The following is a 13,752-nucleotide window of genomic DNA, read 5'->3' as shown; positions in this document are numbered from 1 at the left end:
TAAAAAGACTGGATTAAAGGTTGTTATTTTCATCGTTGTACATTGAGGTTACTGTAAGTGCAGCCCCCGGCCGCCCTTGAGGCGAGGTGAGGCAGGTTCCTCAGGTAGTGGGGGGTGGCACCCGCCTGGCTGTGGGGGGGGGGGGGGCACCGAGCTGGAGGGGGTAGCAGCCAGAAAGGTGGAGCAGTGGGCACAATGGTAGGTACTTACTTCCATACTTGCGTTCCACCGCTCGCCGCATCACTTCCTGCAATGCCAGCCACTGAAGTACAGTGGACGGCATTGCAGGAACTGACACAGCGAGCGGTCGAACGCACGTAAGGAAGTAATTGTTTCCCCGCTCGCTTCTGGCAAATGTACCACTAATAGCTGGAGGGGGAACATGGAAGGGGGAGCCCCAGGTGAGGGGGGGTCTGACCCCCCTCCCCACCACTGTGCCCACTGCTCTCCCTTCCTGGCTGCTACCCCCTCCAGGCTACCTATCGGGGGAGGGGGGGAGGTGGCATTCTCACAAGTTTGTCTCAGGTGGCAAAAAGTCTAGAACTGGCCCTTTGTAAACGCAAGTATTGTATTCACATTTGGTTAACCAACATACATAGCCATGCATACTCTGGATTACCACAAGAAAGTCCCTTAGGGTCTGGACACAAATTTGTGACACGCATTTGTGCATCCACTTGTATCTGATTTTCAGCATCTGTACAATAACAGCAACAAACTACATTTGTAAAGTGCTTTTCTCCCGTAGAACTCAAATCGCATAAGCATGGCTCAGACCAGTATTTGGTTGATTGGTAAATTGTGGTACAGAGGAAGAATTTTACAGGTCCGCAAATGCCAAACTAAACAGGAGGATCTTCAGTCTGGATTTAAATAAACCCAGCGATGATAGGGCTGTTTTTACTGGGTGTGGTAGGGAGTTCCAAAGGGTAGGGGCAGCATGACAGAAAACTCCATAAACTTTCAAACCACCCACACTTTCATACAAAACTGCTAAATGGGTTACCGAGGGAATCACTTCAGGGTGCCCAAGTGACTCTGGAACATAAGACTTGACTTAATTTCAAGTAATCTCGTTGCCTACTGTGCTAAGACCAAGTGAGATAAATGTAAGCAATGATTAATTTTTAGTCCCCTTCAATTTATACTGTTGCCACTACATCTCTTTTTTAATTTTTGGGCTACTGTTGTTTTTTTCTCTGTAAATATATTGGCACTGTTCTTGCCTTAAAATCATTAAGGTGGATCTCTGGATGCTCTAAACAGAAATATAGGAATTCTGTCTCTTGAAAGTGTTAACATGAACTCTGTGCCTCTCCTGTCTGAATATGCCTGTGAATGAGATGGACATTGCTTGAAGATCAGTCTCACAGCACACAGTTGCTGGGATTGGTGTGTATTTCTGTTCAAATCCATGAAGGCAATTAACTGTGTGAGCTTCAAGAGTTAGTGTTCTCAGTTGATACCATGTCAACGAAAGCTCCTTTCAGCCTCCTGGTACTTCGATTTTATGTCTAGTCTGCGCAAGAGAAGTGTGCCTTCTATGCATCGCTCTGGCAGTTGCCAGAGAGATACGTAGAGAGCGTACTACTCTTGCGTCAGACTGGCCGCGACTGGCTGAAGTTACGGGACCCGGTACCGGAGCTGGAGAAGGCTGAGGACGCCGGCGTGGGAGTGATCCGTGCGGATGGGGCTGGAGGAAGCCCCAGGTATGTATAAAACTTTTGTTGTTATTCGTCTCTGGTTTCCTTTAAAGAGAAACCATAACCAAGAATTGAACTTCATCCCAATCAGTAGCTAATACCCCCTTTCCCATGAGAAATCTTTTCCTTTTCACAAACGGATCTTCAGGGGGGTATGTATGGCTAATATTGTGGTGAAACCCCTCCCATAGTGTGATATCAGGACCATGGTCCTGACAGTTTCCTTACAATGGGCAAACACTGACTAAATCATTTATACATAATTATTGTAAAAATGAAGCACTTTTTTTTTAATTACATTATTTTCACTGGAGTTCCTCTTTAAGGCTTGTTTACGCACCACGTCATGTTTGCAAGGACCCACTACTGTATGTGAGTATTAGTTTCTGTAACTGTTTTTAATTGGTTTTTATTTTGTGGATTGGAGATCTGACTCTTTGGATTTGGTTTATGAGATGATGTCCACCTGTCAGTATATGTGCACTGGGTGGCTGCAGGTCTCTGCAACATAGAGCCAAAGGATGTCTACTATTGTTTTAACAGCCTTTTGGATAAAGGAACCTCTGGCCGCTTGACTTATTCTACAAAGTGTGAAACCCAAGTATTTGTCTACCTCCTTTGTGCTTCACCTTCGAATATTATAGTGTTCTGGGGCATATGAAGGGATAATAGTCTCACGTCCTAGTTCATTTATGGATAAGATAACTAAAACATGTAGGTTAGTCATTGTACAGGGTACAATTTCTGGCAAACAGTTTCTGTAGTTGTTGCAATTGTTTGTATTGTTTATCCCTTTCTGTGGCATTTTCCAATAAGAATGTTACTAATTTTAAAAGAAAACAACAAATGTACCTTATATAAGTACCTTATATAATTATATATAAGCCTAACTTTTCAGTACAAAAAATGTGCTAAAAAGTTACCTCCTTGGCTTATATGCGAGTCAGTGGAGCAGAATGGTGGTGGAACAGGTTTTACTACTGGCAGAGGAGCGTAAGGATTGTGCACTAGTGATCCTGCTCTTGCCAGCTGGCTCCCTGCTGTGTCCGTACCCCCTATCCTCTTCAACATGGTGTACAGAGTGCACTGCTCAAAACTACCTGTGTCCACTGGCTTCTGGTGCGGAGCATGCAAGCAATGTGTCAACGGTACAATGATCGGGTATTCTGTGGCAATCAATGTGTCTCATATCTATTACGCCATCTAGTGATGTCTTGAGACACAGCTGTATCATCCTTGGGGCAAATCTGGCTATGGGGAGGGGGGCTGACTTGTACTGGGGGCACATAAGGCTACTGTGGAGGGGCTATACTGGGGAGTTTATACATGAGTCAACCAATTTTTCCTTGGCTTATACGCAAGTATATACGGTATGTTAAAGCCCTAGCTCATCCTACCATTTTTTAAAGCATATGATAATACATTTCCATTAATTAGCAATGTACAATGTTTTAGATATCGTGGCTCAAATGCAATTAACTTTTTCTCCTGAGTTTTCTCCTAGGTTATTTTTAAACTTGGCCATCCAATTTGAACCACCAGGAAGAAAGACAATACTCAAAATAATTTTGATAGTACTTTTTCACATACTTTTTGGTAATTTTCCAATTGCAAAGTGCTGAAAAGTTATTTAAAATAGAAGATGAAAAATTATCTCCCAGGAGAAAACTCAAGAGAAAACGTTAATTGCATTAAGCCCTGTGTGTCTGTAAGTTTTGGACTGAATATATTAAAATGACTTGACTGGTTGACTCTGTAGTTCCAGTTTACTGCACTGCAGGGCAGCGTGCTGCTAATGTTGGTACAACCCATATCAGTGGACTTCCATTTGTAGGATTAATTGTACAATCGCAACAAGTACAAAAACAGCAGAAACCAGCTGACTGCACAAATCATTCTTCTACCGTTGTGGCGCCCCAGAATGACAGCACACAGTATATAATTATATCAAGATAGAAATCGCATGTTTTCCATACTTCAGGCAAAATATTTTTATGTTCCATGCTAGGCCTTTTCTTTGTCTTATTTTTAGCAATGTGCATATGACCCATTTTATGAACTATGGTTTGAACATGGAGTGAGTAGTTTTACTTTTATGGCATTGCACAGGCAACACACGTTTGTACTGGCTGTGCGTCTGCTGATTGCTTCCAGGCAGACTTTTGATGTACAGTACGAAGTATTTCCTTCCTTCAGAAAGCTGGAATGTAACTCCTTTTCCTCTGTGTCTGATCCGTGCTGTTTACACCTCCAGCAATGATGATGATGAGCAGTTTGATGGATGTTTGTATTGACATACAGCTGACTGCAGTCACAGGCATGGCAGGACTAATAATTGGTCTGTACATTTCCAGAACAGCTCATTTAGTGCACTAGCTGAAATGAGGCAAAACTGTGTCATCCCGTTACTCTTTGCTAAACAAGCCAATGTCACAGTTATAATAACAAGGCCTTGAATGCATCTAGTAATTTGTGCTCTCTGGAAGTGGCCTTCTTGAGAGTCATTGAGTAAATGGCTTCTAGTGTTCTGTTAAGTCAAAGCAAATTAAACTCTAGCATTAGAACAAGGTTTGGATGGAGCCCTCTGCACCAGAACTGCCTGCAGCTTTACTTCTCATCATATACAGCATTCATTCAGTGCAGGTGTTATTCCTCTTTACTACCAAGGCAGTTTTTAGGCTAAATTTCACCCAGGGCAAGGGTGTAAAAATTGCGCCAACTTCCCCCCCACCCTGTGGACTCGCGAACCCTTACTCTTTAGGGACAGTCACACAGTCACAGGTCACAAGTAGATCTGCCTACTTTATTATTATTATTATTATTATTTATTGTATTTATAAAGCGCCAACATATTACGCAGCGCTGGACAATAAATATATACAATGATACAAGGATGACATACATAGGGTTATATACATAGAACAAAGTTATACATACAAATTGTACAAAATACATGATCATGCAATATGGGCTGGTTAGGTAGGTCCAGTAATACAAGTACAGGCTGTCATAGGACAGGAGCACATGATCCTGTAGATAACACTAGGGAGTGGAGGACCCTGCCAGAGGCTTACAATCTAAAGGGAGGGGTGGAAACACTAGGGGGGGGGGCTGTTAAATATTCCTTAGAGAGTTACTGTGTGGTAGGAGGTGGGTAGGCCATCATAAAGAGGTGGGTTTTGAGGGCTTGCTTGAATGTGTTGAAAGAGGGAGCAAGTCTGATGGGTGGTGGAAGGGCGTTCCAGAGGGTGGGGGCAGCTCTTGAGAAATCCTGCAGGCGGGCGTGGGAGTGTGAAATGCGCGGGGTGGTGAGGCGAAGGTCGTTGGAGGAACGGAGGGGGCGACCTGGTGTATACTTGTGAACAAGCTCTGAGATGTAGGCAGGGCGTGTTTTGTGCACAGATTTATACGCCAGGCATAGAATCTTGAAACTTATCCTGAGACGGATAGGGAGCCAGTGCAGGGATTCACAAAGGGGAGATGTGGATGCAGAGCGGTGCGAAGAATGGATGAGTCTTGCAGCCGCGTTCATCACTGATTGACGGGGGGCAGTGCGTTTCAGGGGGAGGCCAGAAAGGAGGGAGTTACAGTAATCAAGGCGGGAGATGATGAGGGCATGGATGAGCAGTTTGGTCGTGTCCGGGGTTAAGAATGGGCGGATCTTGGAGATATTACGGAGGTGGAAATTGCAGGCTCTGGTGATGTTTTGGATGTGTGGGATGAAGGAGAGGTCAGAGTCCAAGGTGACACCCAGGCAGCGGGCCTGGGAGGTAGGGAGAATGGTTGTGTTGTCGATTGTGAGGTGGAAATCTGGGATGGGTGCAGCAGCATGGGGTGGAAAGATCAGGAGCTCAGTTTTGTCTAGGTTAAGCTTTAGGAACCTAGCTGACATCCAGGAGGAAATTGCTGAGAGACCGAAGGAGACCTTGTTTATGGTGGTGGATGAGAGATCGGGGGTATGGAGGTAAATCTGAGTGTCATCTGCATAAAGGTGGTAATTAAAGCCCAGGGAGGAGATAAGCTTGCCAATTGAGGAAGTGTATATGGAGAAAAGAAGGGGGCCTAGAACAGAGCCCTGGGGGACCCCAACTGAGAGGGGGGCAGGGGTTGAGGAGGAGCCATTGAAGGAAGTGGTGAAGGAGCGATTCAATAGGTAGGAGGAGATCCAGGCCAAGGCAAGACCATGGATGCCCATGGACTGTAGTGATTGGAGGAGGAGGGAGTGGTCTACAGTGTCAAATGCTGCAGAGAGGTCAAGGAGGAGAAGGATGGAATAACTGCCTTTGGCCCTGGCAAGCGTAAGGTCGTTGACCACCTTGGCGAGGGCTGTTTCAGTCAGAGCCGGGACAAGGTCCTCCAGCACCCAAGGCTAAGACACCAAAGTGCGCCCCTCCATCCCTGCCTCCCCAGCCGTCACACACTGATTGCTATTAGACTAGGAGGGCCACAGGGTCCACAACCTCCCCAACACCTTAATATCTAGTTATCTGGCTTGCAGTCACTGCTATGTATCCCCTTTTCTTATTTCTCTCTGCTTCAAACACAATTAGGAATGACAGCTGAATGAATTGTGCGCCCCCTCCTACATTGCGCCCTGAGGCTGGAGCCTCTCCAGCCTATGCCTCGGCCCGGCCCTGGTTTCAGTTGAGTGTGCAGGTCGGAATCCAGACTGTAGGGGGTCAAGTAGGGTATTGGTGTTGATGTATTGGGTAATGCGCTGGTGGACTAGGCGTTCGAGGAGTTTAGAAGCATAGGGAAGGAGGGAGATTGGGCGGTAGTTTGAGGGTAGGGATGGGTCGAGTGAGGGTTTTTTCAGCAGGGGAAGCACAGTGGCCTGTTTGAATGCTTTGGGAAAGATGCCTGTGGAAAGGGAGAGATTGAACAAGGAGGTGAGGACTGGGGCCAGGTCAGGGAAGTGGGGACGAAGAGTATTCGCGGGTACCGGATCACAGGGAGAGGATGTGGTGGGGGAAGCCACTAGCAGCAGGCTGACTTCATCAATGGTGGCAGGAGCAAAAGAGGTGAGGGGTGGATGAGACAGGGGAGCAGCTGGGAGGGAAGGCAAGGGGACGACCTGGGAGGCATTGGAAAAGGGAGGGATGGAGGAGGGAAATTTCATTGCGTATTGTTGCAATTTTAGTGGTGAAGTGGTTGGCAAAGTCATTGGCTGAGAGGGAGGAGCTGGGAGGGGGAGGAGTGGGGTTGAGGAGGGAATTGAAGGTAGTTAAAAGCTGTCGAGGGTTGGAAGCTTGGGTTCCAATCAGTGCTGCAAAGTACCTTTGTTTAGCCACAGAGAGGGCAGTGTGGAAGAGTAACAGTTTGGCCTTGTAATCTTGGAAGTCAGAATTGAGATGTGATTTCCTCCATTTCCGTTCGGCTGCTCGAGTTTCTTTCCTGAGGTTACGTGTGTGGGTGTTGTGCCAGGGTTGGGGGGCTTGATAGGGCGGAAGATTGAGGGGGCAGCTTGATCTAAAGCAGATGAGAGGGCAAGGTTATATTGTGCAGCCGCTTCATTGGGGCATGTTAGGGTGGGTAGGTGGGAGGAGAGGGAGAGAAGGGGACTTGCTAGGACATTTGGGCTGAGATTACGTAGGTCTCTCTGCCATCGACCAGGCTGAGGGGTGGGGAGAGAAGTTGTAGGTGGGGAGATAGTGAAGGTGAGGAGGTGATGGTCAGAGATAGGGAAAGGTGCGATGTCCAGGTTGCTGAGGGAGGTGGACTTTGAGAATATGAGGTCAAGAGTATGACCAGCGCGGTGGGTGGTGGAATTTGTGTGCTGAGAGAGACCAAGGGATTTGGTTAGGGAGAGTAGCTGCTTGGCAGCAGTGGAGATAGGCTCATCGATAGGTAAGTTGAAATCCCCGAGTATGATGGTGGGGAGGTCAGATGACAGGATGTGGGGGAGCCAGGAGGCCAGGTTGTCCAGGAAGAGTGAAGTTGGAGCAGATGGGGGGTGATATAGGACCGCAATGATGGCTGGGAGAGGTTGGTACAGGCGGATTACATGGGCCTCAAAGGATGAGAAGTGCAGGGAAGGGGGCGGTGATAGGACCCGGAAGGTGCAGGGAGCGGAGAGAAACTACGTATTTTCTACTGCGATATGTGTTTAACTTACTCTTAACTTAAATTTTATCCCTATCCATTAAATTGATATATTTTTATTTTCAAATGTTAATATGAAGGAAAATGAACCAGGATAGAAAGTACTAGTGTGGTTTGAACTGTAAAACCGTATATTTTTCTTATGTAATCTTTATGGTGTGCATGGCTAGGGGGTTGCCAGGGGCATGATTAAAGAGAAACCGAGGTGGGTTTGAAGAATATTATCTGCATACAGAGGCTGGATCTGCCTATACAGCCCAGCCTCTGTTGCTATCCCAACCCCCCCTAAGGCCCCCCTGCACTCTGCAATCCCTCATAAATCACAGCCACGCTGCTGACAAACAGCTTGTCAGAGCTGGCTGTGTTTATCTCTATAGTGTCAGTCTGCTGCTCTCCCCGCCTCCTGCAGAACTCCAGTCCCCGCCTGCATCCCTTCCCTCCCTGCTGATTGGAGGGAAGGGACGGGGGCAGGGACCGGAGCTATGCAGGAGGCGGGGGAGCAGCTGAGACTGACACTACAGATGTAAACACAGCCTCACAGCACGGCTGTGATTTATGAGGGATTGCAGAGTGCAGGGGGACCTTAGTGGGGTTTGGGATAGCAACAGAGGCTGGGCTGTATAGGCAGATCCAGCCTCTGTATGCAGATAACATTCTTTAAACACACCTCGGGTTCTCTTTAAGGGTGTGTCAGGGCATGAGTTAAGTGTCCCTCTTTCTTATCTCAAAAAGTTGGGAGGTGTGGTGATAATGATCTAATAGCTGCCTTTTTTAACAGCCGCTTATATAGGAGGAAGCAGGGACCAAGAAAACACACAGGCGAAGAGAGCCCGGAAAGCCGACTCCTCCATGGGCGCTGCGTACTGATAGCCTGCAGTACTGCTACAGGACATCAGGTGTCATCACGCGGACGCAGGCAGCCCAGAAGGAGCCAAGGAAGGTGATCGCACTGGTAGTCTTCTTTTTTCTTCCATTTGGCTGCACCGCACCTCACCAGCTCCATAACAGTTATGTTCTTCTGCCTGTGCCCCCGTTCTTCTACTTTCTTGTCTGTGGCCAGGGCGGTCACCCTTCCCGCACTACCCAAGAAACGGCCCTGTTTACTATTGTACTGAACTGAAAGGTAATAGACGATCTTCTTCACACATGAAAATCTAAGATAATTAAGAGATGCTTGTCCATAGTAGATAGGTGGATATGTCCAGAACTGGTCGCAAGGCTCGCAGATACAGGCTTGTTGATCTAGCGGTATCCATACACATGGGATGAGCACCTTGTAAACGAATGCTTTCACCGTCAATGAATGTGTAGTAGTATAAGGTGGTTAACCAGATACAAGTATAAAAGGTATTCTGCTCCAAAATTCAGTGTTAAAAAAGGCAGCTATTAGATCATTATCACCACACCTCCCAACTTTTTGAGATAAGAAAGAGGGACACTTAACTCATGCCCTGACACACCCTTAATCATGCCCCTGGCAACCCCCTAGCCATGCACACCATAAAGATTACATAAGAAAAATATACGGTTTTACAGTTCAAACCACACTGGTACTTTCTATCCTGGTTCATTTTCCTTCATATTAACATTTGAAAATAAAAATATATCAATTTAATGGATAGGGATAAAATTTAAGTTAAGAGTAAGTTAAACACATATCGTAGTAGAAAATACGTAGTTACATAGATCTGTACATCAGTCCTGGAAGAGGGACAAATGAGGGGGAAAGAGGGGCAGGGGAATTTGGTTCCCATTCCCAGAGAGGGACTGACCCTCCAAAAGAGGGACAGTTGGGAGCTATGTTATCACTGCAGATGAGCTTAGTCTGAGAAGAGTGCAAAGTTATTTTTCCTATGTTGTGTCCCACACCCAAGCAGATCCATCCATTAAAAGCACAAAAGTAAAGCTTCCAGCATATGACTGATGTCATGTTTTCAAAGGACTGGAATAGATAGGAATGTATTGTGTACAATATAATATATCCAATTTATTATTCACACCTTTACTGATCTTACATTGTAACCCAGTTTTATTGTATGAAGTTGTGTGTGCAGGCAGCAGGCTAAAGGTGGGCGAAACACTAAATATTATGGCCAACAGATAGATACCTCTCCGATCATTATCTGATCAAAGAGAGATCTATTGTATATACTACTCGAGTATAAGTCTAGAAATTTAGGTCTGATTCACTTCATAGGGGTCACTGGCAACACTGAGTAATGTGTGTACTAATAGTGACATTCTCATTTGCAGCAATTTACCCAGTGGTAAGTGAACTTTTGAGGAAAGGAAATGTCAAGAAAACACTGGTCTGAAAGTCCTGGCCACAACAATTAACATGGAAAAGGGTAGGGGGGGAAGTACTGGGCTACATAGAAGGGGTTGAATAATTGCAGCACTTGGGAGCCTGAAGGAGGTATTGACTGCACTTAAGGGACAGAAGGGGTTAATGACTGCAATACTGCATGCAGTGCCGTCCCCTCCTGGTCCCCAAGTGCAGCCGTTAACTTTGCTGGGTAGACTTATACATGAGTCAATAAAAATTTCAGCTTAAGAGGGTTGAATATTGGAGTCGACTTATACACAAGGCCAACTTGTATTTGAGTATATACAGTATCTACTCTAATCCTCCCACACACTACACACAGATTTTCAATCGATTTCAGCAGCCACCCTGGGTTGCACATTGTGGCTGAAGCATGATCTCGCCTGTCTGCAGTGCGGTCCAGGTCTCTTTCCCCACCGGCTGCTGTTTCTTCACTCCCAAGACCCGGGCGCATGTGGGACATAATGCTGTGGAGGACAGACACTAGGGGCACTGTGGCAAGTACCTATTGTGACCACTAGAGGCCTCTATTATTTGGCCTCTAGCTTTTGGGATGTCACACAGGTGTCCCGGGACTCTGGTGTTAAGAGAAGAAGAAGCAGCAGATGAAGTAGCTTCGTCGGTTGCTGAATCGAACGCTACCTGCAATGCCCTCCCAACCTGTGGCCAATTGACTGAAATTTAGCATCCTGCTCAATCGACGAGATCAACCCATTGTTTGTGGCATCAATTTCTGGCAGAATTGTTCAAATTACTAAAATGATCGGATAGCCATGAAAGAAAATCGGTAAGTATATGGCCACCTTAAACTGTAGTTGAGACGAGGGGATATCAAATATGTATACATACCTGGGGCTTTCTTCAGCCCCCTCCAGCCAGATCGTTCCCACGCCGCCATCCTCCGCTGCCCACAACCTCCGCAACTGGCCCCGTAAGTTGTCCAGTCAGGGCTAGTCGGTGCAGGCGCAGTCAGGCTGTGCGTGCTCCTCCATGCGCAGGTGCAGTACGATTCCGGCCACGGGAGCATGATGGGGAGTGCGCACAGCCAGCGTGCGCAGTATGCCCTGGTCCGGAGGACTTTCTGTTGTGAGCAGTGGAGGACGGCGGTATGGGAGCGATCTAGCTGGAGGGGACTGGAGGAAGCCCCAGGCAGGGGCGTAACAATAGCCCCTGCAGAGAATGCAGGTGGTTGGGAGCCCACCCTGGGCCGTTTTTAGCGGCAGGAGGAGGGGGCACAGCGCAGAAGAGCGGGCAGTGGGCACACAGTGGCAGGGATGGGGGCATCCAAAGTTTCGCCCCAGGTATGTAAAAATGTTGATATCCCCGTCTCAGGTTTGCTTTAAGAGATCACCACATTTCACTCTCCAGCCTGACATGAAAGCTAGTCCTTATCAGCTAGCAGAAGGCAGGTTGTATAAATGCTGACTGTAATTTAAGAGATGAGAAATGTGATAATTTTGCTTATTATCCAGTTCACGGTCAGACATGCCCATCTCTCCACCATCCCCCTCTTTCTTCTGTCAGCCAGGCAGAGAAGAGACTGTAAAGCTGTTGCATGAGGAGGACACATAAGTAGAGCTGCTCAAATCCGGATCCGGGAGACATCCGGATAGTTCTATCTGGATATTCTGATTATGATTCTGATATCTCCCAGTAAACCTGTGCAGGGTGGGCGAGGGGGTCAATCTTACCTGTCTGACGTCTTCTTCGTCCGTCCCACTGCTCCTTAGCTACGCCACTGATCACATTGGACCAAATGGTTGATCTTGAACCACATTATATATATAATAATATTTTATATAATTTTCATACCCACATTGCACATTATTATTAGTATCCTTAACACACTCCATGTGAATATTGTCTGACACCACATATATACATAATGCTAAAATGCCACACACAGCCATCTGATTATGTTTTTGCTTCTGTCATTTTTCAGTGTGATACTCCTGTTTATTGCCTGATGAAGCGGGGATTTGCCTGTGAAACGTGTTGCCACTGCCAGTTGTATCTAGGAGTATGTAAATAAACCTGTTATTGCTTTAATCGACAGCATCGTGTCTGTGTTGGGTGAGCTGGGCCACCTCCGCCTCCCAATCATTTTGAACAATTTTAGTGATTTTTATCCTTTTGGCGCCTCTGTACATCTTTACAATACTACGAGTCCACCCCTGGTGGAGGGGTGTTACACCCTTTTTTCCTCTATACACAGAGAGCGACTTCTTAGTCCTGAGTGGGGACAGGCCTAAACTCCTCACCTGCCTCAACAGTGGTTGCCTTAGCGGTAACCCTCGTTTGTAAGTATAAATACTTACGTTTCATATTTTCCTCCTTTTCCAATACATACTACACCATATCGGGCTCTCGGTTTTCTGTTTTAGCATATCAAGATTTTTATTTTTTGCTATTTCTCTCCTTTGTATACCTTAAACAACAGAGAGAAAAGGATCCTATTCAAAAAGCACCAAACTGACCCAACATTGTAATCACAAAAATTAATGAATTTTATTGAGACATTAACCAACACTCATAATTAAAACCAATTAAAACCACCCACAGGTGGAGTGCATGGTGTCACGAATAATAAATATGTAAATCTGAACCATCACTAATTATACAAGGTCTCTGCTGATCCAAATAATTATATGCAATAATCTATATATAGAAACACAATATTCAGTACAAAATACAACCAAATAAGCACATAAGTAAATCCATATAAATAAGACAAAAATAGGACAAAAAATAATAATAACCATGAGAGGGAAAGTGCATAAGTGCCAGCAATTAAGAAGAAATAGATCAGGCTATGGGCTTGTTCACACTGCAGGTGATTTTGTTATTTTTTAAGAGTGGGAGATTTTTCAAAATCGCCCTGAATTGCTTACACAATGATTTTCTATGAGATAGTTTATATCTAAGCGGTTCGTTTCCGATCCGTTTAGATAAGCGGTGCTTGAGCCATTTTTGAGGCGATTCCGCCTCAATAGAAGGTATAGGAAAAACGCTCACAAAACCACCTTGTGGAGCGATTGCGTTCACGTTTTTAAGAATAAATACATTGTATTTTTTCTTTTCCGGATCAAAGAGTTCACTTCCTGAATTACCAAAACTCTCAGGAAAAACGCTTTGGAAACCGCTAACCACAAAAGAGAATCGCCCACCCGAGCGCCGGGAATTGGAAAGAAAAAAACACCTCAAAATAAGCCCACCGCGGACGGACACGCGAGCTGAACGCAATGTGAACAAGGCCTGAAGGAGGAGAAAAAAAAATCAAAACTCAAATAGTATAGCTCCAAACTACAGCCTGAAAAGTGCAAGGTGCAAGCAGCAATGAAGATAAATGGGTTGATTCACGATAACAAATAGTGTGCCTTATCAGAGCTGTCATGCCTTATCAGAGTTAACATGCCTTATCAGAGTAGCGTAGTGAGCGCTGCAAACTTAATCAAATCAATTAATCAAAGTGCGGGGATAATGTCCTTTAAAGAGATCCCGAGGTGGGTTCCAAAAATCCTATTAGCACACAGAGGCAGGGTCTACATATAATGCCCAGCCTATGTTGCTATACTGTTTCCCCCAAGCCCCCCCTGCGTTCTGCTGGCCCCCATAAATCAA

At 45.9% G+C, this 13,752-nt stretch overlaps 1 protein-coding gene across 5 annotated transcripts in view; it reads left to right on the top strand.

The window, feature by feature from the left end:
* The window catches only part of LOC137563158 (uncharacterized), a 246,475-nt gene extending 234,295 nt beyond the window's left edge, over nucleotides 1-12,180 (top strand). For all 5 annotated transcript variants that reach the window (XM_068275270.1, XM_068275267.1, XM_068275268.1 and 2 more), the window contains one exon: nucleotides 12,074-12,180. The gene's annotated coding sequence lies outside the window, so the exon portion shown is untranslated. The remainder of the gene's footprint in view (nucleotides 1-12,073) is intronic.
* Nucleotides 12,181-13,752: the final 1,572 nt, after the last annotated feature.

The sequence above is a fragment of the Hyperolius riggenbachi genome, chromosome 3, assembly GCF_040937935.1.
Source record: "Hyperolius riggenbachi isolate aHypRig1 chromosome 3, aHypRig1.pri, whole genome shotgun sequence".
Classification (NCBI taxonomy): Eukaryota; Metazoa; Chordata; class Amphibia; order Anura; family Hyperoliidae; genus Hyperolius; species Hyperolius riggenbachi.
The sequence above is the reverse complement of the archived record's forward strand: the minus strand, read 5'-3'. Positions and strand labels throughout refer to the sequence as shown.